General features: G+C 43.5%; 1 protein-coding gene across 1 annotated transcript in view; it reads left to right on the top strand.

The window, feature by feature from the left end:
* SCLT1 (sodium channel and clathrin linker 1) overlaps nucleotides 1–24461 on the top strand; it is a 780532-nt gene that overhangs the window by 1767 nt on the left and 754304 nt on the right. The window lies entirely within an intron of this gene.

The following is a 24461-nucleotide window of genomic DNA, read 5'->3' as shown; positions in this document are numbered from 1 at the left end:
TGGACCAGGCAACTGTGGTTTTCCTTTCTTTTGGAAGTAGCCAGGGGCAATTGCCACAAGCTTCCTCACAAAGTGGATCAACTTACACAAAAACAGGATGTTTGATAAACCCAAACAATCAACTTCAGTTGACTGCCTGGATGATAGAATCCTAATTCGTTTTAGGCACTTGTCTACTTAGGACTTGCAGCTGATACTAATGGAGGCAAGAACACCTGCTACTAGAAAATCCTGTGTTAGCAAATGGAAAATGTTTTCTAGTTGGTGCTAACAACATAACCAACACCCATTCAGGGCTAGTTGTTCTCCAATTTTACAATATTGTGTGAGTTACTATCTTGTAGCCTTTCTTACTCCTCTATTAAGGTTAATTTATTGGCCATTTCAGCATGTCTGCTCAAGAACCCTCCTCTTTCAATGCAATCTCATTTCAAAATATTTTTGAAAGGAGTTTTGCATAAGAGGTCTCCAAGAAAACCTTTGGCCCGTCCTTGGGATCTTAATTTTGTATTAGAGAGGCTTGCTGCATTTGAACTAGCTAACCTGGCTGACTTGAGGTTCTTAACATGGATAACAGTGTTATGATTGCTCTGACCTCTGCAAGAAGAGTATCTGAGTTGCATGCTCTTATGGTGTCAACCCTACCTCATTTTCTACAGGGACAGGTTTTCTTTGAGAATTAACTTTTGTGCCAAACTATCCATAGCCCCTTTTTCTTTCCTGTACCCAAAAATTAGGGAGAAAGGATACTCCATATCTTGGATGTCCACAGACAGCTCAGGTACTATCTTGACAGAATTAAATCTTTCATATCTTTAGATCAGTTGTTTATTTCTTGTGAAAGTAAGAATGGACAACCTGTGTCAAAACTCATCACAAGACTGTTTCTTGCAGAGTCAAGGCCTTTGCTTCATCTATGGCTTTTTGGAATGGGTCGGATTATAGAAGTATTCCAAAAGCAGCAACTTGGTCCTCTGTACATAATTTTACTAAGCACCATAAGCTTCATTCCTTCTCTAGATCAGGCTTTGCAAGGACCATGCTCCAGGGACTCTTGGACTTTTCTCCTTCCACCTCCCAAATGTAGTAAGCTATCATAATCTATCCCTCTAGTTAAGGCTACAGCTACAGTCCTCAGTATGATGAGCCTAGTACAGCTGTGTATTTAAATTTACCATAACTGTAGTAGTTTGAAAGATCACTGCTGCAGTAACCGCTTCCTCCTTCTACCCTCCTTGTTTATTGGTATGTTTATGCCAAGTTGTGGTTTTGTTTTTTGTTCCTGCTAGCATTGTCTTTTCAAGACTCTGCCTCCCTCTCTCTGTTGGCAGGAAAGCTCTGAAAGGCGTGGCTCCCAAATTTGTCTTTTAGTCAGCTCAGCTCGAGCTTGGGTTTGGGCATGTGGAAGGTGCCCTGAAGGTTTGGAAGCTGGCTGGCTGTTACTTCCTTGGCTGGCCATATGGTGCCTATCCATATATACTTTTAAGTAGACAAACGTCATAACTTGCTCCTACCTTTTCAAGCCTTTAGTAGTGCTTACCAAATGCAAGGCTGTTCATGACAGTCCTGACGCCAATTTGTCTACCCATCCACTCGTCATGACTTGCCTTAAAGATAGTCAAAGTCATACTTTATTAGTCCTGTAGTGGTAACTTATTTCATACACTGAGAATATATCAAGTTAATAACCCATGTCTTCAGTGAGTCTTGTTTATTTGTTAGTGGAGATTTAGATCTGTAGTGTGATCATTTGTAGAGCTGCTGGTTTTGCAAAGAGAGAGACGGTCAGGTAGGATTTGGAATTTCATGGCCCGAAAATCAAGACATGTCACCTTGGAGCAGCCTGCAGGCTAATAAGTATAATGAGGAGATGTAAAGCCTTTGATTTCCTTGGTAAGGTATCTTTGGAGTCTTTCTAATTGAGCAATATGCTTTGATTTATACATTCCAAAAACAAAAGAAAAAATACTCTTGACTTAGTTTGGAGCCTTTAATCCTCTGTGCTAACTACCATAAATTTGTTTGCAGTCTGATTGGATTTGCATAACACTGGCTAAGTCTTCCTGTAAATTCCTATGCAAGTGTTGTAGGAATTATAAGTCCAGTTTTAAAATAAATGTAATATAAATAGGTATATAGGGCACTGCATGTTTCAGAATAGCTTCTTCTGTCTCAGTAAATTAAGAGTTGTAGTAGTGAGTGTTTTGCTTGATTTGCATGAACTCAAGTTGTTACATTGTCAACTCGTTTTTAAACTAGTCACTTTCTTTTTTCCCCTTTTGCTGAATACTGCTTTACCCGATTTATCAAAGAAACAGCATTATTTAGATTAGATGAGCCCACAGTGGCCTACACCATGCTGCCTTTTGTAGTCTAGTATAAATGGAGACTAATTGTTGTACATTTATAATTCTAACTTGAAATAAATTTGCAGACATCTTTCATTACATATTATGTAGCTATTCTGAGGTCTGTGTAGCAGTACTTTTGTTTAGGACAAGTTATGCAAATCACTGTTAAGCATTTTAACAGACCCTTTTCAAACAGGGCAGCAGACCTAATTAATGACAGCAGAGTCTTAGTACAGTGTAACCCCAAACACGTCCTAGCTTTCAGAAATAAAAGAAAAAAAACAAGCAAAGGTTCAAAATAAATGCAGGAATTTATTTTATCAAGTAATGAAGGCTTTAATGTACATTACCATTGAACTTTATCAGATTGAAGACCAACATTCAAGTCACTCTGTAAATAGGCACATTTATTTATTTTAATTACATTTTGTTGACTGAGATAGTTCCACTAGGTCGGTGGCCTGTTTTTAACAAAGATCCGTGGTACTCATATTGACTAAGGGAATCTGGTCAGGACACCGGAGAACTAAAAGTGAGTAATAAGGTGTAAACAGGAAGAGACCTGGAGATTGTTGAGAGGTATATAGAAAGAATGTATGAGGAGAAAGGGTTGGGGGGAAGAAGATGGAAGAGAAAGATGATTAAGAGGGAATGAGTATAGGAGTTGGAAAGGAATAATGTTAAGTTGTCAATCTCGCCTTCATTCTTGCTTGATGGGTTCGGAGCCGATCCCTCGGCTCCGACTCGGCACTTGCTTTAGCTCGAGAACTCCTTTTACCAGCTCGAGGCAGCCCCATATCCCATGATGCAAGGCAGGAAGTACCCAGATCTCGCTTGCAGCCGCTTGGGAGGTCTTCTCTTTACCAGCTCCTGGTAAGTAATTCACATTTGTGACATTTAAGCCCCTTTTTAGTTAAAAACTATTTGTTTTGATAGTTTAACTTTAAATTTAACTTTTTCTGACAGAAATCCCTGTCTCTTTTAATTTTTTTTAGTCAGTTAATTCCCTATCCCATCCCCCCCCCTGTTAGGGTGTGTGTGTTGGTATTTTTTTTTACTAAATACCTTTTTGGTATTAGTTTAATTTAATTGGACTGGTGTGTGTGTGTTTTGTTAGGCACCATGTCTAAAGAGAGGGTTTTCAGGTTTTAAGAAGTGTGACTCGTGCTGTCAGAAGATGTCTCTGACAGACGGTCACACTTCTTGCCTGTACTGTTTGGGCCCTCTTCACCTGCAGGACTCCTGTGCTATTTGTCACTCCTTCAGCCAGAGAGTCCTGCAGGAGAGACGGAATAAGTTGATTCTCAGGGGTCTTCTTGGCCGGAGGGCTCTCCGGCTAAGTCGGCCCCACAAAATCAACTAAATCTGCCAAGACCCAGGCTTCTGTTTCTAAGCCTGTGGCCTCGGCTCCGACTCAGTATAGAGTCGAGATCGGCTCGGCTGGAGCCGATTCTGGATCCACTAAGCTTTGGCCGATGGCTATCGGTGCGAATCTGCTTTGACCACTGTGGTGTCTGTTCCGACCGCTCCAACACCCACGCGGCACGGGCATCGGTGTCGGCTCCGACCGGCTCCGACACCCACGTGGCACGGGCATCGGTGTCGGCTCCGATCGGCTCCGACACCGTTACTTTGGTGGCTGTATCGGCTCCGGCTGGGGCCGATACATCGTGGCGTTCTGCCGGCTCCGTGAAATCGGTGCCGACAGGATCAGTAATATCGGCTCCGATGACCCATTCCAGGAAGAGGTCGGGGTCTCCTTCCTTGGGGCCGATACTTTCGGCTCCGGCCTCGCCTCTTCTATCGGAACGGAGCCATCGGAGCCGATCTTCAAGGTCATCCAGGTTGTCAGATCATGACCTAGAGAGAGTGGTCAGTAGATTGCTCAAGTCACAGGTACTGGCCCAAATGCTACACAGTCCGTCTCAGCAGACGACTGTTGGTCCACACCCCGTTACAGTTCCTCCTTCAACTCTACCCCAGAGCTTGGAGTTGGAGTCTTCGGGCATGGTTACTGCTACGGCTGGAGGACGGATACCCCTTCTGTTCCTTCAGCCCCTACTCTTATCTCCTCTTCCTTAGAGGGATTCGTGGTCGGGCTTCCATGGTCTCCTCCGAGGGTGAGTGGCATCGACCCTTGTCCGAGCCCGCTCTTCCCCTTGGAGCCTCGGCCTTGGTGAGCTCGGCTCCGACATCTGCCTCGGAGGCTTCCCTTCGGTGGCCTCTGGAGTTCCTAGCTCTTGGAGCGGGTCTCTCGGACCTGCCTGGGAGGGAGCATTGAGGTGATGAAGAGTGTACTGGCCACTGGTATCAGTCAGCAGTCTCTTCCCGTAGCTCCTCCCTCTATTGTACCTGTTGACATCTCTGCCACTTCTCTTGCTACAGGACCCAGAGATCCTCCGCCTCAGGTTTCCCCATTGGGAATTTCCCCTCTTCCGAGGATTCTCCTGATGTTTCGGGAGATCCTCCTAGGAAGAGGACTTGTAAGAGGAAGCATGTAGACTCCCTGAGTCTGTCACTTCGGATACTGACTTTGATGAGTCAGAGGGATCCCCTAGATCCCCTCTGAGGATGTCTCCTTCTCAGACATCCTAGAACTTTGAAACAGAGGGAAACTGGCCCACCAACAATCCCTCTGAGGATGAGTCAGTATACCTAGAGGCGTTTGGATCTCGGCCCTCCACCTCCTGGGTGTCTCCGCCTTCGACCCCCTTATGCAGGTTATTGCACGAAGGCGTGGACAGCTCCTGACTCTGTAGAGCCAGTCCCTAGGAGGCCTTCTAAATTTATAACTGCCCCTAGTGACAAACAATTCCTTACCAAGGGTGTCCCCGCTGATGCCATGGTGGTGGCTGCGGCCACCAAAAGGAACTTGCAGATCCTTCCGTGCCGTCCATCCTCCTAATAAGGACTCTAGGACCATGGATAGGTATGCAAGCCCGGATGTTTTCCTCAGCGACCTTTGCTATCGTTCGCTGAATTATCTTTGTCACTTCACCAGACTCCAGAGATATCCTGAAGGAGCTGGGAGAAGTAGTTCAGGATCCTACAGCTGCAGGGGCCCAAGAAAGATTGCTTCGCAGCTAGGAACCCTCAATTCCATTGCTAACTCCTCCATGCGGCTAATATCTTATGCTGCTGATGGGCAGTAGAGTCGCAGGCACAGGTGTGGCTCTTAGACGCCAAGCCTGGATGCGGCTATGTGATTTTGCGGATCCCTTTAAGGCGTCCTTCACAAATTCTCCCTTTGATGGGTCAGCTTTGTTTGGCCCTCAGGTGAAGGAAACCTTGACCAGGTGTGAGCAGGACGGCAAGACTCTTTCTGCTGTTGGAGTCCGTTTTCCACCCCTTCTAGGCCTTATCCCAAAGGACAGAAGGGTGGGAAGATGTGGTTCCGTAAATCCCAAGGAGTCACGCCGGATTCACGTGGTCAGTTTACCCCTAGAGGCAGAGGAGGTAACAACAACAGACGCCGCTCTAGAGGCAGAGGGGGTCCGAAGAATCAGGGCAACAGGGAGTCTCTTCCTGAGAAGCCCTTTCAGCATCCCTGAGGTGTTGCCTGGCTGTCCCTCCTTGGAGGCAGTCGGGGGAAGATTATCACTGTACCCAGAAGCCTGGCATTCCCTCACTCAAGACAGATGGGTACAGTCGATCATATCCAAGGGTTACATAATTCCTTTCGAGGAAAGTCCCTTCCCCTCAAGTTCCCTTCCAGATGTACCACCCGGTCTAAGGGACATTGCAGAGTTAGAGATCGCAAAACTACTGCAAAAAAGAGCCATTCAGCCAGTTACAATAGACCATTCAGAGCCCGGAATCTACTCAAGGTTCTTTTTGGTCCCAAAAAGGCGGGAGACTGGAGACCAATATTGGATCTCAGCAGACTCAACAAGTCTGTCAGGAAGACAAGATTCCGAATGGTCACTCTTCAGTCAATTCTGCCCTTCTTACAGAAGGACAACTGGATGTGCTCAATAGATCTTCAGGATGCATACTATCGCATCAAAATTCACAGACGCTCCAGGAGATTTCTCCGCTTTCGGCTGGGGTCCAGTCATTTCTAGTTCAGAGCCCTGCCCTTTGGTCTCACTACAGCCCCCAGAGTGTTCACCAAATGCATGGCAGTGGTCACGGCTCACCTGAGGCGTCAAGGATTCCAGGTGTTTCCGTATCTCGACGACTGGCTCCTGTCAGCCACCACCAGGCATCAGCTTATACAAGCCAGGGATTACACAATAGACCTTTGTTCTCATTTGGGCATCTCAGTCAACTACGAAAAGTCTTCCTTATCGCCCTGCCAGTCTATTATCTTCATAGGCGCAAACTTAAACACTGTTCGGATGTCAGCTACCCTTACAGAACAAAGAGTTTCAGACATTCAGACTCATGTCAGGATCATTCTGGCCAGCAAGAAGGTACAGGCCAGAATGGTTCTAAAGGTATTAGGTCTTATGGCTGCGGCCATCACTCTTCTTCCCCTGGCTCGATTCTACATGCCTCCTTCAGTGGATGCTATTCACACAGTGGTCATACCAACAACTCCCAATGCGTCACCAGATTCTGGTGACACAAACATGCAAAGAACATCTTGCTTGGTGGATCACATCGTCTCAGGTTCACCAAGGCAGGTGCTTTGTACCTCCGTCCCGATAGCCACTGTCACCACGGATGCCTCCCTGATCGGGTGGGGGTCATTATCAGGGCAGGATGGTTCATGGGGCGTGGCAACCGTTCGAGTACCATCTGCACATAAATGTCCTGGAGATGAGAGCAGTGCTTTTAACGTTGCAAGCCCTCAACGACTTTCTTCCCGTAGGGACAATTGCAGTCCACACAGACAACATGTCTGTAGTTTGGTATATCAACAAACAGGGCGGAACCAAGTCCTACCCCTTGTGTCGAGAAGCGCTCAGACTATGGCAATGGGCGATCTCCTCTCATCGGTTTCTGGTAGCAACGCATATCCCTGGGAAAACCAACATTATAGCGGACAGATTGAGCAGAGCTATTCTCATGCCTCACGAGTGGTCTCTCAAGCAATCCATAGCGAAGAGATGTTTCGGGAATGGGGACGTCCATGTTGCGAACCTTTTGCTACTCCCCAAAACAGCAAATGCCCAGACTTCTTGAGCGGCTTCCCTCTATCAGGCCATCCCCGCAGAGACGCTCTGACCCAGGATTGGCCCCAGGGACTTCTTTATGCCTTCCCTCCATTTCCTCTGATCCCTCAGGTGATCCAGAAAGCTACCGTTTGAGAGCCAAATTGATTCTCATTGCCCCTTACTGGCCTCGACAAGTTTGGTTCCCGTTCCTCCATCATCACCTTTTGGTGCAGCCGTGGCATCTGGACCCAGTGCCAGATCTACTGATTCACCAATCCGGTCAGCTGCACCGGTCAATCCCTTCTCTCAACCTCACAGCATGGTTGCTCCACTTCCTTCCTTAGCCAGGCTTCCTTTGATCTCTAACCCAGTTAGAGATATCATAGTAACTACACTAAAATCCTCTACCAGGAGGATTTACACAAGCAAATGGAAACGTTTCTCTTATTGGGTTAAGGCCCAAAATATTGATCCTTTTACTGCCCCTGTTCAGGCAGTTCTGGACTTCTTAGCAGAGATTTTTCATGCAGGCTCCTCTTCTTCCACAGTCAGAGTTCAGTTGGCTGCTATTTCTAATTTTCATGTCGGGATAGCAGATCATAATATTATGTCCCATAGGCTCTGCAGGGCCTTCTTGAAAGGAATTTTCCTACTAAAGCCTCCAATCAGGAATCCTCCTCCTCAGTGGGATCTAAATTTAGTGCTGACATCCTTGATTCTTCCCGTCTTCGAGCCAGCTGTTTCTTGTTCCCTGAAATATCTTTCTTGGAAAACTTTATTCCTAGTGGCTATTACATCTGCCAGGAGGGTGTCTGAACTTCATGCTCTTTCGGTTCGACCCTATTTGATTTTCACAAAGACAGAGTATCTTTGAGAACTAATCCATCCTTTTTACCTAAGGTCGCTTGAAAAACAATCTGAATCAATCTATTGATCTCCTGTATTTTTCCTAACTATTCAGATAGAGCTGAACAAAAGCTACATTATCTTGACGTCCACCGTCAGCTTAGATTTTATTTGGACAGAACAAAAAATTTAGAAAATCTGATCAACTTTTTGTTTCCTATGGATAATAAAAAGGCCTTCCTGTTTCTAAAGTGACTTTGTCCAGATGGCTTTCTTCGGTCATCACTGAAATTTATACGATCAGGGGAAAACAGCTGTGCTCAAAACCTAAAGCACATTCAACTAGGAGTTTAGCTACTTCTACAGCTTTTCAAGCTAGACTGCCTTTGGACACTATTTGTGCAGCGGCCACTTGGGCCACTCCTCACACTTTTGTTTCCCATTACAAATTGGACTTGGCCTCCAGGGACAGAGCCAGTTTTGGCTCTACAGTCCTCAAGAGTTTGTTCCATTGAGCCACCCAGGATAAAGGTGCTAGGGGCCGGTCCCATCAAGCAAGAATGAAGGCGAGATTGACAACTTAACATTAAGAAGTTATGTACCTACCATAACGTTCCATGTTAGTTGTCTTCTCTCGCCTTCTTTCTTGCGACCCTCCCTCCTTCCCCTGGCCTGGACAGACCTTGTATAAGAAACTATAATGCTAAAGACCATTCAGACCTGGTCCTTTTTCCATTTGTAAGTTTCTTCTTCCTTTGGGAAGTATTGTTTATGCTTGGTGTTATTGCCCTTTTGTCAACAAACGAGATCTGGGTACTTCCTGCCTTGCATCATGGGATATGGGGCTGCCTCGAGCTGGTAAAAGGAGTTCTCGAGCTAAAGCAAGTGCCGAGTCGGAGCCGAGGGATCGGCTCCGAACCCATCAAGCAAGAAAGAAGGCGAGAGAAGACAACTAACATGGAACGTTATGGTAGGTACATAACTTCTTATTTTTGAGTTGGAAGTTGTAATAAATGAAGGTAAGGAGGAGTCAGCACTAGGACATGTTAGCTTGAGTTGTTGATTTTTATAAAGAGATGTCTGAAGATGAGAAGAAAGGATTTTTGGAAATGTTGAATGACTGGAAGGAGGAAGGTGCAAGAAAAGATGAAATTTCTAGTGAGGTGATTAAATGTATGTGGAAGAAAGAAAAAGAAAGGAGTTGAAGAATTGGAGGCTAATAAAACTGGTTAATGCAGATAAAATATTTATGAAAATAATTTGGAAGAGGTTACATAAGATGATAGAGAGGTAATATGCGATGGCATGTTTGGCGTGAAGGATAAGGTGACTATGATGGTAATTATGATTAAAGAAGCAATAGATACTATTGTGGAAGATGAGAGGAGAGTGGTTGCATGTGATACTCTGAGATATTTAATAATGTAAATCAAAGAGAGACATGGGAAATTCTGGAAGAATTTGGAATTGGAAGACAATTGATTAATGTTATAAGGACAACATATGAGAAGTCGGTGTGAGTGGTACATGGGTGGATAGGAAAGAGGATAAACATTAAAAGAAGTGTAAAAGAGGTCCATTATACTTGATTGTTACAGTGATGAATGCAGTTGTGCAAGTGTGTGAGTAATATGGATGAAGCCAGGTGGAAGGTAGGGAGTGGTATGAGGTTACAGTTACTAGTTGCTTGTTTGGATGATTTGATTTTAATAACTTAGAACAGGATATGGATGAAGGAAGGGGTGATGAAGACAGAAAGGTTGCTGTTGAATGTATGATTATATTTGAACAAATATTAAGGAGTTTGGAATGTTGTATTACATTGGAATAAAAAGGAAGCAGTTTGGAAATGTAGTAAAACTGGGAGGAATATATTTCATGATGAATGAAATTGTGTATTGCAGATAAAATTTGAAAGATATCAATTTGTTGATGGAGGTAGATGTTGCAGAAAAAAAGGTGTTTCAGTTAGCTGTTGGAAAGAAAGTGTATATGTTGAATAGATGTATGTTAGGAACACTGCTGTATTTAGGAGGGATGTGTATGCTTTATTTGGCAATGGAAAAAGAAACTAGTAGGATTTAAAAAAAAAAAATTTTCAAGGTTGAATTTTATAAAGAGAGGAGTTGTATATGTTCGTAGGTGTTAACTAGGCTAATGATCACAAGGGCCTTTCTAAACCTAGCCATGCATCCCAGACCACTGACAAGTTCTTGTACCCTTGATAATTGTAGGAAGAGACTTAAGAAATGCAACATTTACAAGCAGCAGCCTGGGAGATGAACCATTTACAGGCTGCCTCTATCCATTAGAAACATAGGTGCCAAACCAGGGATGATTTTCCTGTTTCCCATCCAGTTGTCTAGGTTACAGTTGGGTTAGAGAGCAGCTGTGCTTCACATGGATGTGGAGCCTGTTCCAGAGAAGGGGTAATCTCTGGGATATATACCTGTCTCTCCAGCAGGTCATATTTGTATCACAGGCAGGGGTTAAGTCTTTAAAATGGGCAATTCTGGTACTGTTTGTTGTGCAAATATGCAAGAGGTGTATCAGGATACTGTCTGACAATGCCTTGTATGCCAGGCATTGATCTCCTCTCAGCCTGTAGGAGAACAGAATACAGGCATAGGGCTGTGATGTGGTCTGTACATGATATGTTGCTTTCACCCTGTATTCTTTTAGTGAGGAACTTCTGCAGACGTTCCAGTTTTTGGATGTGCCTGGTTAGGTCCATACAAAGGGGGCATTATACTCAATGACAGGTCTGATGAATGCGAAATTCAGTGGAACAATGACTTCCTTGGACCTAGATGCCATACCTTTGTATATAAATTGCACAACATAGAATGATTTTCTCAGTACTGGAGCAACATTATGTTTAAAGGCTAGATTACTGTCTGTGTTTTTCCCCCAAGTCCCTGACTACTGGGTCAACTGTTAGGGGTGTGTTGTCAATATGATAGTTACCGGAGGTGGATGACTTCCTGAAGAATACTGTTATGCATTTCTTGGCATTTAATTTTAGTCCATGGCTCTGCTACCAGTTATTTGTCTGTGTCAGCCTTTCTGGAGAACATTTGTGTCGGAGGAGTATTCTGTGATTGCTCCTAATTTGGAATCACCTGCAAATTTAGTCAGCCAGAAGCCATTGACATTTACCTTGATTACAGAGAAGTAAATGCCAAAAAGGAGCAGTCCCAGGACACATCCCTGAGGGACTCCCCTTGTGACTGGCCTCTTTTTATAGAGGTGGAATCCCCAATTCTAACTTCCTGGGTCCTGTGAGCCACCTGGCTATCCACTGGGTGATATAAGGGTTTATACCTAACCTCTTGAGTTTACCAATGCCCAAGTGTGGTATTGTGTCAGATGTCTTGGACAGATCAAGGTAGGTAGTGACCATTTTTACCCTCATCCATAGCTTTGGTGACATCCTCAAAGAAGTCCACCAAGTTGAGCAGGCATAGCCTGCCCTTGACAAAACCAAAGTGGTTTTGGTCCAGTGTCTGGAGGTTGTCTGTCATTATTATTTTTTTTTTAAGAAGAAACATCTTTATTAAATTATCACTTATAACAAAGGCAATCATGCATTTATATAAATGAAAACAAACTGTATTGACATAACCTTAGTTGCAAGTATTGTACATCACCAACCATATTGACATAATTTAAGTTGCAAACATTATACATCACTTTTCTTACCCAGTCATTGTCAGGCAAATATTCAAATCCTGCCTTCTTTTTAAACCTCATTCCTTCCCTTTGTGTATTGTTCCCACAATTCTCATTTTTTTCTGTGTAATTTGCTCCTACCCTTTTCTAAAGATCCCAGTTCCAGTTGTTTTATCTCTATTACTTATGTTCACTACTTCAATTACAGTTGGTTTAGACTTTGATTTCCGTTTCCTAGTAATTGCTTTTTTGGCAGCCACCATAATTAGACTCAACAAGGTCTTAACTATGTCTAGGCAATTCAGATTCTGCATCATATCTCATAAAAATCATTTCTATAGATACACCAGTTTGCTCACCCAATATCTCTGATAGAGTAGTCTTCAGGGAATCTTTAAAGTCTGTCAACTCAATACACTACCAGAAAATATTTTCCTAATTACCTTTTTCTTCCCCATCACACCTCCAACATTTGCTGTCTACCTGAGGAAAAATTCTCTGGAGTCTACTTGGGGGATAAAAATACCTATGTAAATATTTCCAAGTAAAAATCCTAAATCTTCTAGATCTGAAGTAGTTAACTTCATTTGATCATCAACCTGTGGGTGGATCCAAGCCAACAGCTTTCCAAGCTAAGATCCGAGCTCCAAGCTCCTCCCCTTACCCATACTACACTGCAGCCTCCTTCGAACCCTCAGATCTCATTTGCCGTGGCTTCACCAAGACGTGATCTCTGAGCTCCAGGCAGGTAGAGTAGCATTTTCTTACTTCAGCTGTTAAGTTAATTTTAGTGTGCGTGTGTAGTGTGAGTTTACCTTCTCCTTTACTTCCGCACAGGTTTTCCGTTAAGAAAAAATGCAAAAAAAAAAAAAAAGTGAAAGTAAACTTTGTGGTTTTGATAGTGTAGGCCTCCCTTTCCCAGCTTTGCTGTGTGTGGTGTGATTGTAGGTAGGGCTTTAGTTAGCCTTATTTTTTGTTGTGAGGATTGAGATGTTGTACCCACAAAAGCCGACTTTCTCAAAATGCACAGAGTGTGGCCATAAGTTTTCTTAGGCTAATGGCCACACTCTGTGCGTCATGTGTTTGGGGACTCCCCACCTTTCTTCATGCTACAAAATCTGTGCAGCCTTTAATCCACATGCCCTGTGGAACCGCAGGGCTAAGTTAATTTTAGCTGGGCTTCTCCCGGCAGAAGCTATTTCTTCCTGTTCTCCTTCCTCTACGGCCACGGCTGTGGCCGTATCAGCTTTAGGTCCTCCTCCCCTGTCCAGGACTCTCACTCCCATATCAAAACAGGGTGACAAAGAGACGAGGAAGGAAAAGCATAGGGAGAGAGACAGAGCAAAAGAGAGAGAAAAAGATACGGGTTGTAAGAGACCAGCGGATCCATCGGATCTATCGGGTCCTCCTATTAAAGTTGTCACTAACCCGGTCAAGACTTCTAAGCCGTCTTCTTTTCGGCTCCCATCCCCTAGATTTTCTCCGGAGCCGAACGAGGAGCCGAACGAGGAGGTTCGGCCTGCTTCGAGTTCATCCACGCATCGGCCCTCTTGGCCGGTGTCTGTGGCGTCCTCCAGATCTACAAGACATGGATCATATGATGAGAAGGTTTATACGGAATCAGTTGCAGATGGGAGTGTTGCTGGCTCCCTCTCCTGCCTGAGCGGGGAGTTCGGCTCTGATATTTGCCCCGATAGCTCCTTCTCCGATCCATCCCCGGATTTCGGAGTCCCTGGACCCGAGGTGGGGTGGTGTGGTCAGGGGGTCAGCACATATGGTTCCCCCAACCTCAATGCAGGCCATGCCCTCGAGTATGTCAGATCCTCTCTGGATTTGGATCCGAGCTTTCGGAACCATGATTTGGGTGTCGGATTCAGGGGGATGTGTGTGTCATCGGCTCCAGTTATGGTCGGGACATACCATTCCTCTGGGTCTGTCTGTTCTGGGTTCGGCTCCAATCCCTTCATTGTATCCGAGGGGCAAGGGTACTCATTCTTCTAGTTTTAGAGAAACCGGTTCCCCTTTGGCCTTCAACATTGTGGAGAAGGTTCTCTCAGGAAGATCGAGATCCCTCACTCTTTCCTCTGAGTCCGTCCCTGCTCCCTCACTGCTGAGTGTGTCTTCTGTCATCCCGTCCTCTCAGGGACAGCCTTTGTCTGATACGCCACAGATGGTTCCCCTTGAGGAATATGAAGCTGTTTGGGAGCCCTCCCTGGAGAACCCCCCCCCCCTAGTGCAAGAGGAGGCACTTGGACTCCCCCTAGTCCCTCACAGAGGATACGGACTTGGAGGAAGGGGAAGGCTCCCCCAGATCACCTCTCGAGAATGTCTCATTTGGAGACTTAATGGAAATCCTGCGCCAGCGGGGAGGTTGGTCCTCCCAACAGCCTTCCTCGGATGAGTCTGTATTCCTGGAGGCGTTCAACGCAGGCCCATCTACCTATTGGATGTCCCCCGCCCAGCTGATCCTCTGGTGGACCTCATTACCAACAGAGCTTGGAAGGAGCCGGACACTGTAGAACCTATACCAAAAAGGCCAGACAAGATTTTGAGCCCTCCTATGGATGTCAGCATGGAGTAAGGGTTCCCCAGTGGATGCCATGGTGGTGGCTGCGGCCACTAAAAAGGAACTGGCTCAGGAGAGTTCCTCGGTCCATCTTGCGGACAAATTAGTCTAGGGTAATGGATCATCTCGGAAAGCGGACGTATGCTTCAGCTACCATTGCCATAAGGGTGTGAACTACACATGACAGACTTTAGCACGACCTCGTGAAAGAGTACTCTGAGTCTCCCCCGGAGTCCATTTCAGCCAAGGATAAACGTTCATTCTCAGCATGTATGGCCACTCTTAAGTTGGTGACTAACACGTCCATGTACCTACTCTCTCATGCCACCGAGGGAGCCGCTAGGCTGGCCGGGTCTGGCATTGCCATGAGGCGTCACACCTGGCTCCTGCTTTGCGGTTTTGCATAACCTTTCAAGGCATCCTTCACGAATGCCCCTTTTGACGGTTCGACCCTGTTTGGGAAGATCATTCAAGATACGCCAGTCCAGAGTGAGAAGGACAGGAAGACACTGTCGGCCGTTGGAATCCACTTCTCTAACCCTCAAAGATCCTTTTCCAGGAATCAGCGAGGGCAAAAGAAGATGTGGTTACGGAAGTCTCAGTATTCTTGGGACACTCAGGACTCCTTTTCCCCTAGAGGCAGGGGGGGACAAGGTGGATGCCGGCCCAGAGGCAGAGGGGGCCGAAGAATTTTGGGTCACGGGAACCATTCTCAGATCGACCTGCACAGCAGCCCTGTAGGGTTGCCCGACTGCTCCACTCTGGAGACTGGGCATTTTTCAAAGCACCTAGCTCAATGGGAGTCCATAACGTCAGACCGCTGGGTGCTTTGGATAATATCCAGAGGTTATTCCATTCCCTTTCTGACCAGTCCCTTACCTCCAAAGCATCTCCCAGACGTTCCACCCGCTCAAAGGGAGGTTTCAGCTTTGGAAATAGAAAAGCTGCTAAACAAAAGAGCAATCCAGCCGGTCTCCCCAGATCAGTCCAGGTCAGGCATCTATTCCAGGTTCTTTTTGGTGCCAAAAAAGACGGGGGACTTGAGGCCAATTCTCGACCTATCCACGTTGAACCTGTCTGTTGCCAAGGAGAAGTTCTGGATGGTTCACCTTACAATCTATCCTGCCATTCTTGCAGGAGGAAGACTGGATGTGCTCTGTAGACCTCAAGGATGCGTACTACCACATCATGATGGACAAACGATCCAGGAGGTTTCTCCGCTTTTGGCATGGAGCCAATCACTACCAGTTCGGGGCCCTACCCTTCAGTTTCACCACAGCTCCCATCAAGGTCATGGCAGTTGTAGCGCCCCATCTGAGACTTCAGGGCATTCAAGTCTTTCCGTACCTGGACGATTGGCTCTTCACCGCCCCCTCCAGGCATCTACTTGTTCAATCCAGAAATGTTTTCCTTCAACTGTCAAATTTACTGGGTATCACGATAAACATTGTAAAATCCTCTCTTCAGCCCGTTCAGATTCTGGACGTCATAGGGGCAAGAATAGATTCTCTCCAGGCCAAGGTATTTTTGACTCCATACAGACTTCGGAGCCTGACCCTTCATGTATTGGCACTTCTTCAGATGTCTTCACCCCCAGCAGAACTAGTTCTGAGGGCCTTAGGGTCTATGGCAGCAGCTATAAATTTGGTTCCTTGTGCACGTCTACACATGAGAGTGTTACAGTGGACATTACAAGTTCAGTGGTGTCTGTTATACCAGCCCTTAAGTTACCCAATTCCTCTAAGCAAGGTGTGCAAGACTTCCCTCATCTGGTGGCTTTAATCCCAGGATCTTCGAGAAGGACACCCCTTTATTGCAAACCCACCACAAACCACGGTGACCACGGACACCTCCCATCTAGGGTGGGGAGGGCACTGCTCTGGCAGGACTGTCCAAGGCACATGGTCCCCGAATGAGACAGTTCTGCATAGTAATGTTCTAGAGATGAGGGCAGTCCTTCTGGTGTTGCAGGCCTTTCATGCTTCTCTTCCTCTGGGAATGATTGCAATTCAGTCGGACAACATGTCAGTGGACTGGTATATCAACAAACAGGGGGGAACCAGGTCATACCTGCTTTGTCGAGAGGCCATGAGAGTGTGGGAATGGACGGTCTCCACCAACAGTTGTCTGATCGCAACGCACATTTCGGGTCGGTCTAACATTTTGGAGTGGTCTCTGAACCCTTGTGTAGCGGAACAGATCTTCCTCAAGTGGGGTCAGCCTTGTTGCGATCTCTTCGCAATCGCCACCCAACATGAAGTGCAGCGAGTTTTTCGCTCTGATTCCTCCTCGGGGGGAAGCCCCCCAGAGACGCTCTTGTCCATGCTTGGCCAACCGGTCTTCTTTATCACCCGCTACCTCTAATGACAAATTCTAGCAGAAAGCTCATCGGTTGGGGAGCAGGATTATTCTCATAGCCCCATTCTGACCTCGTCAGGTTTGGTTCCCTTACCTACGGTCTCATTTAGTAGCTCCGGCTTGGATCTTAGATCCCATTCCGTTCTCATTTGTCATCCCTCCGGAATTCCTCCTCCGAATCTGGACAGCCTCAAGCTTACTACTTGGTTGCTCCAGTTCCACTAATTGCCCAGACTCCCGGACTGTCTTATCCTGTTAAGTCCATTCTGGTGGCAGCGCACAAGTCCTCCACCCGAAAGGTGTACCGTAGTAAATGGAAGCGTTTTTACATCTGGGCTTCTCAGAGAGATTTGCATCTGTTTACCACCCCAATTCCAGCAGTTTTAGAATTTCTGTCTCAGATTTTCCAGCAGGGGGCCAGCTCTTCCACTGTTAAGGTCCAGCTGGTGGCTATATCCCACTTTCATGTAGGAGAAAATTCAGGTTCATTAGCTGCTTCTAGGATTTGTAAGACTTTCATCAAAGACACCTTTTTGCTGAGACCGATTAAGCATCCTTCCCCTCTGTGAGATTTGACCTTGGTTCTTCAGGCCTTTATTGCGCCTCCGTTTGAACCCACAGCATCAGTTGATTTAAAGTTTTTGTTGTGGAAGACTGCCTTCCTGGTGGTTATCACCTCGGCTAGGAGGGTATCCGAACTTCAAGCCTTGTGTATAAAACCCTCATACTTAATTTTTCATAAGGACAGGGTTTTAATAAGGATAAATCCTTCTTTCCTCCCTAAAGTTGCTTCAGAGTCAAATATCAATCAGTCTATTAATCTCCCAGTATTTTTCCCTAATTTTCAAAATAAAGGGGAATACAAACTTCATTTGCTGGATGTCCACAGACAGTTAGCCTTTATTTACATAGGACTAAACCTTTTCGCAAGTCTGATCAGTTATTTGTTTCCTTTTATTTTATTATTTTACATTTGTTAACCGGGTGTGTCTGAGCCGAAAAGGCCCTTTTTCAGCAGAAGCCCAGGGAGAAAAGCTCCACAAAGAAAAATTACAGACACATTTAGTTATTTAGACATGATCAGTATACACACAAATTACAAGAGACATGTTTTTACAGTGGTATGTGGCACATAAACAGGTACAGTGGAGAGAACAAAAAAAAATATTAATTTTAAAAATAAAGGTAATTAATAGATTTGTGGTGTACAGCTGAAATTTGGAACATAGGTAGAATACATACGTAGTACACAGGTACAGTACATACATTGTAGATTAGCCAGTGTTTGTGAGTAAGATTGAAAACTATTATCAAGAAGGCTTTGGATGATGTGTTTTGAATGCTAGTAGGGACAGAGTTCCATTTTTTAGCCACTGAACTACTATAATAGTGCATCTCCAAAGCTATTGTAGACTTCTAGTAGTAGTTTGCTTGATGATCTAAGAGGCCTTTTGGCTGAGTGATGTTGTACTAGGTTTTTGAGGGCAGGACACTTATTGGGGAAGAAATAGAATGACAGAGGCAGAGCTGATTGTAGGTTAGGAGGTTGGGCAGTTCAAGCCAGTGGAGCTTTCTCAAAGCAGTACAGTGATGAATTATATGAGTAATTTGCAGCAAAGCGGGCAATTCTGTTATAGCAGGCTTCCATTTTGCTTAGTTCAGTTTTGTTGAGATTAGTCAGAATGGGAGATGCATAGAGTAGGGTGGATAGAAGTTGGGAGCGAGCAATGGCTGATCTTGTGTTGTTGGTAAGAAATGGTTTGATACGGTAGAGTGACCCCAGTTTGGCATGTACTTTTTTAATAGTTAAGTTGAGGTGACTATCAAATTTTAGGTGGGAGTCTATGGTTATTCCCAATAGCTTAGCCTGTGCCACTGGAGCAATTGGAGTAGCATTTGTGGAGTAGATAGTGAATTGACTGGTAGTGTTTTTGTTAGAACTGGTTATAATCATAAGCTGAGTTTTCTTTGGATTGAGGATAAGTTGGGCTTTGGTAAGGTAGTTTTCAACGTCAGAGAATGCTAGTTGAGTTGTTTGCAGGAGGGTGGGAATGTTTTGTGCAGCACAGATTAAGGTAGTGTCATCTGCATACTGAATTATAGATCCTTTGCCAAGCCCTTTTTGGGGAAACCAGTTTCAAAAGTGACTGTTGCTAGATAAATTTCACTTTGTATTCTGCAAGTGTACAAGGACCATGAATTAGCAGAACCAGACAGGGTTCATGCTCATTCTACTCATTCTATGGCTACTTCAACTGCTTTCTGGTCCAGAGTTTCTCTGGATGACATTTGTTCAGCGGCTACCTGGGCTTCCTCTCACACTTTTATTATTCATTATAAGTTGGACATGGTATGTAGAGGAAAGGCTTTGTTTGGTTCTGTAGTGCTCCGGAATATACTTCCATAAGTGCCTCCCAAGGTTTTTGGTAGCTGGGGACTCTGTCCCACAGGTTGATGATCAAATGAAGTTAATTATTTCAGATAAAGAAGTTATGTACTCACCATAACATTTCATCTGAGTAGTTAAACTTCATTTGTCATCAACCTTCCCTCCCTCCTTCCCCCTCACCTTTGTGGTTTGCGATAGTCCTTGGACTTAGACTTACTGGGTATTGTAAGCTTAGTCTCTGTGAACAGGTCAGGTTATTTCTCTTGGGTTGATGTGTGTCACGTTGTGGGTGGCAAACTCGATCTGAGGGTTGAAAGGAGATTGCAGTGTAGTATGGGTAAGGGGAGGGGCTTGGAGCTCAGATCTTAGCTTGGAAAGCTGCCGGCTCGGATCCATGTCAGATCTGAAACCCACAGGTTGATGACAAATGAAGTCTAACTACTCAGATAGAACGTTATGGTGAGTACATAACTTCTTTTTGTTGCATATTTGGGAGGCATACATACAGCCCCCATTATTTCTTTGTGAATTGCTTACTCAGTCTCTCTTCCCAATCCTTCCTAATCTTCAGTGATTGACTCTTATAGTTATCATTCAATATTTTCTATGCTATACTAATTATTCATTTTTTAACAGGAGCTTCTGTTCTACTAAACCCTAACAGTGCTGGTCTTTTGTTTAGGACCCCCTATTTCTTTCTATTTGCTTATACACTGATATCAATCCTTGATAGGGAAGGCAGTCTCTAACCTGCAGTCCCAATAAATTAATGGCGTATTCCCATTTTATTACCTTCCCTCTCTAGTTATTTCCTCCCAATACCTTGGGTCCTTTGCCAATTTTCTCCAATAAATTCCGGCTCCTCTTGCCTATTGTCTGCATCTCTAATTGCAGTCATCCCTATCGGCAGAATCTCCTTTCTCTATTCCCATCTTGGTATAGATCTTAGAATACTTTCTGCTACTTTATGAATATAATGTTCTCCGTGATTACCATTATTCTCCTTAAAGATCTGCATCCCACACCCCAGTCTGTCCTTGTTTCTTGAGCTTCTGCCCATTTCATCATCATCCGTTTCCACTTTGAATTACAGTTTTCTGCTTTTGCTATGTATAGGAGCCTTAACTGTGGAGCCCTGAAAACCCCTGTTAAATCGGGTAATACCAATCCACCATGCTCTATTGGAAGAATCAGCTTATCCCACTTGATTCTTGCCATCTTCCCCTCCCAGATAAAATCCTTCAGTTCTTTAATTGCTATTCACAACTTCTCCTCTGGTTGATAAAAAGTATGCTTGACCTGTGCATAAGACTAAAGGGACTTAAAAACATTTTTTAACCATATCCATATAACAGCGCTTTCAATTTTTCCGTTTTTGTTTGTCTTTTGTTTAGTGTCTTCCCACATGTCCTTAGCTGCCACACCAGAATCAGTTTTAATCCATACTCTAAGTACTCATTTTATCATGTCCCCATAAATATGGATGTTGCAGAACCAATGTGTGTGTGGGTACATAATTTACAGCTATTGCCTTTGTTTTGTCTTCATTAATTCTGTATCCCAAAAAGATATGAAACTGTCTTAAAACACTGAAATGTCCTTTTCAGTTTTTATCAGGTATAACGTAATATCATCTGCAAATAGAGCCGGCTTTTCTTGGCTACCATACCAATTATAATTTCTGAGTCCCTTATTTTCTTTGCCAGTGGTTCTAAATATAATGCAAATAAAGGAGAAAGAGGACATGCCTGCCTGGTTCCTCTGCTCAAGTAGAAATTATCAGAGAGGAATCCATCCACTTTAATTTTTACCTCCGATCCCTCATATATCTTTCTAATCAACCTTATAATTTTATCAGGGAATGAAAATTCTTCCATTGCCCTGCTTATAAAGTCCTAGCTTACTCTCTCAAATGCTTTCTCTGCATCAAGACCCACCAACAACTGTGGTAATTTCTGCTTCCCTCTGGATCCTCAGTGTTCTGTTAATGTTGTAAAATATTTGCCTCCCTTCCACAAAACCAAATTAATCCATATCTATCAATTTTGTAATCACATTTGCCATTCTTTTAGCCACTGTAGACTACTTCTTTCGGCTTTTCCCAGTTAGGGGTCGCCACAGCATATCACCGTCCGCTCATGATTTGCAGTGGAGTTTTAAAGTGTTGAGCTGCCAGCCCGGCACCCAACCTTCCACAGAAGGCACACTCATGCCTAGGGCCAATTTAGTGTGTCCAATCCACCTACAACATGTCTTTGGGATGTGGGAGGAAACCGGAGCACCCGGAGGAAACCCACGCGACCACAGGAAGGACATGCAGACTCCGCACAGAAGGCATCCCAGCCGAGGATCGAACCGGAGAACCTCTTAGCCACTGTAGACATAAACACTTTATAATCATGGTTTAGGATTGAAATGGACCTGTATGAAGCTGGATCTGATGAATCTTTACCCTCTAAGTATTGCAGCCGCCACTGCTTTCTTCCAGGATGTTGGTACTTCTCCTCCTCTTAAAATACTTTTAAACAAAACCTTCCAGATATTTATCAGTTTTTTTTTCCTTTCTAGCTTTCAAACTTCCACTGGAATGCCAGCTATTCCTGGGGACTTTCCAATGGATTAGTTATACATCACTATTTTATCTCATTTTCTCCTCTCCTGTTAGTAATTGAGCTTCATCTACCTCTAACCTTGGTATATTTAATTCATCCATAGTCATTTCCATTTGTACAATTTCATGATTTTCTTATTTCTCTGCTTTATACAGCCCGTCATAGAATTTCCAAAATATTTCTACTACGTCTACAGTATCTCTTATTTTCCTTGTTATAGGCTCCCTAGGCTTGGCAACAGCCCTTTCTACTTTCTGTTGAGTTATTCTCCTAATAATTTTTGTGCATTAGGGTTATCATCAAAAACAGTTGCTTATCAGCAATCTTTCTAAACTCTTGCATATTATCGAGGTAATCCCTTATTTTTTGTGTAGCATTCTGCAGCTGCTCCTGTTGTTCTCTCAGAATCCCCCTATTCTGCAATATTTTAACATTTGTCAGTCCCTCTTAAGTAATTCTTGTTACTTCTTAACCATATATCTTTTTCTTTTATTTCAATCCTATTTTTATACTCTACTTTAATTTTATCCCACTCCTTAGCTATATTTTCAGAAGAAATTTATATCTTCTGCAATAGCTCCTGAGTAATTTCCAATACCCATTCCTTAAATTCCTCTCTTATCAAAATATAGGTGGGAGAGTGCCAGAGTCTCATTTTTGTTTCATTACCCTGTATTTTTGTTTGTTATTATTTGTACATGATTTGAAATAACTATTGGGTGCATATCAAGACTTTCAATTAAATCTACATGTTCTGTGAAATGTAAATTCTGGCTAGCCTAGCCCAGTCTTTTCAACATATAACTGGGAAAGCACCAGTGTCTCATTTATATTTCATTACCTTGTGTTTTTATTTTAGTTATTACTGGTGCATGATCTGAAATGGTTATTGGGTGCATATCAGGAATTGCAATTAAATGCACTTGTTCCTGTGAAATGCAAATTTTGGCTAGCCTATCCTAGTTATTTTTTTCATGGAGAATAATATGCAACTCCTAGTACTGAATTCACATCTTCCATGCCAAATATCTTCATAAAATTCTTCAAAAATCTACTTTCCCTTGCTAAATTTTCCTTCTGGACTCCCAGATACATCTCCACTGCTGCATATCAAATTCCAGTCCCCATTTATAACTAATATTCATTGCTCAAAGCTGATTATGTTTCCTAGAATTTTCTTAAGCTCCATTACAACAGTTTTAGGTGGAATGCAAATACATGCCAGTATAATCCTTCTCCCTTGCCTTTAGGCCCTTAGTACTTCAAATCTGTCATTATTATCTTTTTTATCCTCATCTATCACTGTAGGAGCTCCTCTTACAATGTATATATAAGTACTCTACCTTTGTCGCAGATATTCCTCTGAATAATCATCCTGAAAATATTTCTTTATCAAATTCACATGTTCATTTCTTTCCAAGTGTGTCTCCTGTAGCATAACTATTTGCACTCTACATTGTTAATGCAGTTCAGTACTCATTCTTTTTTGTATTTATCTGAGAGACAATTGACATGTAAAGACATTACAGAAAGCATCGTTGTATTACAAAGTTATTATTCCCACCTTTTGTGTGTAACAGCTTTTTAGGTGGATATTTCCAACTTTTGTGTTACATACATACACTGTTTGGCTGGTTGATCTTTTATACAGTTGTTTCTTGTCCTATCCATTTGAGTCCATGTCACATCTTACAGAACTTTTTGTTTTATTGAAACCCCTCAGACAAAAAACAAACACACCTCCAATACTTCATGAAAGATATTAACTTAATACTAACACACAAAACTGTGTACATCTTCAAATATTGAAGGTTTACCCATTTAATAGGAGCAAGTGTTTCAGATTGACAGCCACACTCATAGACTTGGGTTAACCTAAAAGAAAGGTTATCCATGCTAAGACGCATGGTACAGCCTGAGCATCTGCTAAGTGCTGCCTGGTTTTGTCTTACCTTTATAGCTCTCCCAGATGAGAAACACTTGAATGCTTTCAGAAAACATCATCTCCTAGCCATTTCTCTTTATCAGATTGTCTCAGTGAAGACATGAGGACCAGATACAAAGTTATTACTAAAAACATACATTTATTTGCTAGGAAAAAAACTTCATAAAATTCTCTGTTCTTTTGCATTTACTTGCTTTCTCTTAAAACGTGTTACTCGATCAAGCAAAGGGCCTTAATCCAGTCATTCCCGTATGCAAGTATAAGAATAAAAAGTACATCAATTATTTCTTCTTTTTTTCATGCTCTTTTAACCAGACGTTTCTTTTTTACATTGCAGTGCCTACATTTCTTAAAACTGAATAGGGAAAAAGAGGGAAGAAGGGGAAAAAGCAGGAGCACCTGTTTGCATTAGTATCACCATTACACTTAAAAATAACTGAAAAAATTCACTTTATAGCATGCAAAGAAAATCATGCGCTAAGAAAAAATATTTAATTTACATTTCACTTTCTCCCTCCTCTTAACCCTTCTAAGTATTTTAAAGAACATTAATGACATTAAGTAAGGCGTATGCTTTAGAGTTCCATACAAGTTTAACAAAGTCAAAAAAATCCAATATT

This window comes from Protopterus annectens, chromosome 3.part0, assembly GCF_019279795.1.
Source record: "Protopterus annectens isolate FY-2018-M chromosome 3.part0, PAN1.0, whole genome shotgun sequence".
Lineage (NCBI taxonomy): Eukaryota > Metazoa > Chordata > Ceratodontiformes > Protopteridae > Protopterus > Protopterus annectens.
Note: the sequence above shows the minus strand (reverse complement) of the source record. Positions and strands in the feature narration are given on the sequence as shown.